Raw genomic sequence first — 5049 nt, 5'->3', positions numbered from 1 at the left:
CCTCACTGCCCCCCCATTCCCCACCTCACTGCCCCCCCGATTCCCCACCTCGCTCCCCCCATTCCCCACCTCACTGCCCCCCCATTCCCCACCTCACTGCCCCCCCGATTCCCCACCTCGCTCCCCCCATACCCCACCTCACTGCCCCCCCATTCCCCACCTCGCTCCCCCCATACCCCCACATGACTGCCCCCCCATTCCCCACCTCGCTCCCCCCATACCCCCACCTCACTGCCCCCCCATTTCCAACCTCACTGCCCCCCCATTCCCCACCTCACTGCCCCCTCATTCCCCACCTCACTGCCCCCCCATTCCCCACCTCACTGCCCCCCCATTCCCCACCTCGCTCCCCCCCATTCCCCACCTTGCTCCCCCCATTCCCCACCTCGCTCCCCCCCACTCCCCACCTCGCTCCCCACCATTCACCACCTCACTGCCCCCCCATTCCCCACCTCAATGCACCCCATTCCCCACCTCACTGCCCCCCCATTCCCCACCTCACTGCCCCCCCCATTCCCCACCTCACTGCCCCCCCATTCCCCACCTCACTGCCCCCCCCATTCCCCACCTCGCTCCCCCCCATTCCCCACCTCGCTCCCCCCCATTCCCCACCTCACTGCCCCTGCATTCCCCACCTCTCTCCCTTCCATTCCCCACCTCGCTCCCCCCCATTCCCCACCTCGCTCCCCCCCATTCCCCACCTCACTGCCCCTGCATTCCCCACCTCTCTCCCTTCCATTCCCCACCTCGCTCCCCCCCATTCCCCACCTCGCTCCCCCCCATTCCCCACCTCGCTCCCCCCCATTCCCCACCTCACTGCCCCTGCATTCCCCACCTCACTGCCCCTGCATTCCCCACCTCTCTCCCTTCCATTCCCCACCTCGCCCCCCCCATTCCCCACCTCGCCCCCCCCATTCCCCACCTCGCTTCCCCCCATTCCCCACCTCGCCCCCCCCATTCCCCACCTCGCTCCCCCCATTCCCCACCTCACTGCCCCCCCATTCCCCACCTCACTGCCCCCCCATTCCCCACCTCACTGCCCCCCCATTCCCCACCTCGCTTCCCCCCCATTCCCCACCTCACTGCCCCCCCACTCCCCACCTCACTGCCCCCCCATTCCCCACCTCACTGCCCCCCCATTCCCCACCTCACTGCCCCCCCATTCCCCACCTCACTGCCCCCCCATTCCCCACCTCACTGCCCCCCCATTCCCCACCTCGCTTCCCCCTCATTCCCCACCTCGCTTCCCCCCCATTCCCCACCTCGCTTCCCCCTCATTCCCCACCTCGCTTCCCCCCCATTCCCCACCTCACTGCCCCCCCATTCCCCACCTCACTGCCCCCTCATTCCCCACCTCGCTTCCCCCCATTCCCCACCTCACTGCCCCCCCATTCCCCACCTCACTGCCCCCCCATTCCCCACCTCGCTTCCCCCCCATTCCCCACCTCACTGCCCCCCCACTCCCCACCTCACTGCCCCCCCATTCCCCACCTCACTGCCCCCCCATTCCCCACCTCACTGCCCCCCCATTCCCCACCTCACTGCCCCCCCATTCCCCACCTCACTGCCCCCCCATTCCCCACCTCGCTTCCCCCTCATTCCCCACCTCGCTTCCCCCCCATTCCCCACCTCGCTTCCCCCTCATTCCCCACCTCGCTTCCCCCCCATTCCCCACCTCACTGCCCCCCCATTCCCCACCTCACTGCCCCCTCATTCCCCACCTCGCTTCCCCCCCATTCCCCACCTCACTGCCCCCCCATTCCCCACCTCACTGCCCCCCCATTCCCCACCTCGCTTCCCCCCATTCCCCACCTCGCTTCCCCCCATTCCCCACCTCACTGCCCCCCCATTCCCCACCTCACTGCCCCCCCATTCCCCACCTCACTGCCCCCACACTCCCCACCTCATTGCCCCCCCACTCCCCACCTCATTGCCCCCCCACTCCCCACCTCATTGCCCCCCCATTCCCCACCTCACTGCCCCCTCGCTCCCTTCCATACCCCACCTCACTGCCCCCCCCACCTCACTGCCCCCCCCTCGCTCCCCCCCACTCCCCACCTCACTGCCCCCTCCCTCACCCCCAAAATGGCGCTCGGCCCCGTTGGCACTTCCCGCCAAAAAGCGAGCCCGTCATCGATCCCTGCAGGGAACGTCACCCGTCGCACGTGGAACGGAACTGCACCTTACGTCACTCCGCCCGTCGCCACATATAGGAGCGCGGCCGCCCCGTTCGCCATCTTTGTGCAGGAGCACGCATCACCCCCGGCCGCCGCCCTGTTCGTAAAGGAGATCGACAGCCTCCATAATAACAAAGCGTGACGCTGGATGAACACAACAGGCCCAGCAGCATCTCAGGGGCACAGAAGCTGACGTTTCGGGCCTAGACCCTTCATCAGAGAGGGGGATGGGGAGAGGGAACTGGAATAAATAGGGAGATAGGGGGAGGCGGACAGAAGATGGAGAGAAAAGAAGATAGGTGGAGAGGAGAGTATAGGTGGGGAGGTAGGGAGGGGATAGGTCAGTCCAGGGAAGACGGACAGGTCAAGGAGGTGGGATGAGGTTAGTAGGTAGGAGATGGAGGTGCGGCTTAGGGTGGGAGGAAGGGATGGGTGAGAGGAAGAACAGGTTAGGAAGGCAGAGACAGGTTGGACTGGTTTTGGGATGCAGTGGGTGGAGGGGAAGAGCTGGGCTGGTTGTGTGGTGCAGTGGGTGGAGGGGAAGAGCTGGGCTGGTTTTGGGATGCAGTGGGTGGAGGGGAGAGGTCCTGCAGGAGGTAGAAACGAAAAACTGGCACCTCGCTGATTTCCCCGACAGAGGGAAGCGCCGTCGTTCAGTTCTGGGCGAATTTACTGATCTCCCCCACTCAGCCCCCTCGCCATTGGCTGACACGTCAGAGCAGGAGATGCTTCGCAACAGGAGGGGGTAGCGGCCGTGGGATTGACCGCAGAACTCCGGCTGGGGCTCCCTTTGCCCAGAGGCGGGTCCTGAGTGAAGCGTCGCCTGGGGTTTCACAGGAAGGAGGGGCAGCCGGTCAGTGATCGGGGAGGGATCCTCAACAGGGTTGGAACGGTAAAATCCCTGCAGGATGCAGGGGGACACATGCCATTCGGCCCATCGAGTCTGCATTCCTGCGACCACTCCCCGTGGCTAAGCCTGCATGTCCCTGGACCCTTACGGGGCAATTTAGCACAGTCAACCTGCCGCTAACCTCCCGCTAGGTCTGTGGGAGGAAACCCACGCAGACATGGCGTGGTGGGGGCTGGGTGGGTGGAGAACATCCAAACTCCGCACAGTGAGTTGCCACGAGGGTGGGATCGAACCCGGGTCCCTGGTGCCGAGAGGCAGCAGCGCTAACTGCTGAGCCACCCCATTATTGCTGGACTGTCAACCCAGAGGCCCAGATAGTGTTCTGGGAACCCGGGTTCACATCAGAAAAACCCCATCTGGTTCACTAATGCCCCTTCAGGGAAGGAAACTGCCATCCTTACCCGGTCTGGCCTACACGTGTCTCCAGACCCGCAGCAATGTGGTTGAATCTTAACTCTCCCCTGGGGCAATAAATGCTGCCTAGCCAACTGGACATTACTGATGGAAGCATCTTGAAGAGCTGTCAGAACAGGAAATCGAAAATGATGTAGGGACAGGAATCGTGCAGGAGGCCATCACATGGATATAGAATCAATAAGGGATTGTGTGAGAGATCAGTGACACAGGCCACGCAGAGACAGTGCAAGAGACACACACACTCAGAGCCAGAAGAGACAAACACACACACACGCGCGCACACACACACACACACACACACACACACACACACAGCCGAGAGATAGACACACACACACAGCCGAGACATAGAGACACGCACACACACACACAGCCGAGAGATAGACACACACACACACACACACACACACACAGCCGAGAGATAGACACACACACACAGCCGAGAGATAGACACACACACACACACACACACACACACACAGAGCCGAGAGATAGAGACACACACACACACAGAGCCAAGAGATAGACACACACACACAGAGCCAAGAGATAGAGACACACACACACAGCCGAGAGATAGAGACACACACACACACACACACACACACAGCCAAGAGATAGAGACACGCACACACACACACACACACAGAGCCAAGAGATAGAGACACACACACACACACACACACACACAGCCGAGAGATAGAGACACACACACACACACACAGCCAAGAGATAGAGACACGCGCACACACACACACACAGCCAAGAGATAGACACACACACACACACAGCCAAGAGATAGACACACACACACGCACACAGAGCCGAGAGATAGAGACACACACACAAACACACACACACACACACACACACAGAGCCAAGAGAGAGAGGGACACACACACACATCACAGAGCCGAGAGATAGGGACACACACACATCACAGAGCCCACATACACACACAGAGCCGAGAGAGACACACACACACAGCTGAGAGAGAGACAGAGACACACGCACACAGAGAGCCGAGAGAGACAGACACACACACACAGAGCCGAGAGAGAGACACAGACACACAGAGCCGAGAGAGAAACACAGAGACACACGCACACACACACACACAGCGCCGAGGGAGAGAAACACACACACACACACACACAGAGCCAAGAGAGAGAGACACACCAACACGCACAGTGCCGAGAGAGAGACACACAGAGCTGAGAGAGAGAGAGAAAAACACACACACACACAGAGCCGAGAGAGACACACACACACACACACACAGAGCCGAGAGAGACACACACACACACACACACACACAGAGAGCCAAGAGATAGACACACACACACACAGAGCCGAGAGATAGAGACACACACGCACAGAGCCAAGAGATAGACACACACACACAAACACACACACAGAGCCGAGAGAGAGACACACACACAGCCGAGAGAGAGAGGGACACACACACACATCACAGAGCCGAGAGATAGGGACACACACACACATCACAGAGCCAAGAGAGACACATTCACAGAGCCCACATAC

This window comes from Stegostoma tigrinum, chromosome 43 (genome assembly GCF_030684315.1).
Source record: "Stegostoma tigrinum isolate sSteTig4 chromosome 43, sSteTig4.hap1, whole genome shotgun sequence".
Lineage (NCBI taxonomy): Eukaryota > Metazoa > Chordata > Chondrichthyes > Orectolobiformes > Stegostomatidae > Stegostoma > Stegostoma tigrinum.
This window is presented reverse-complemented; position numbering follows the sequence as displayed.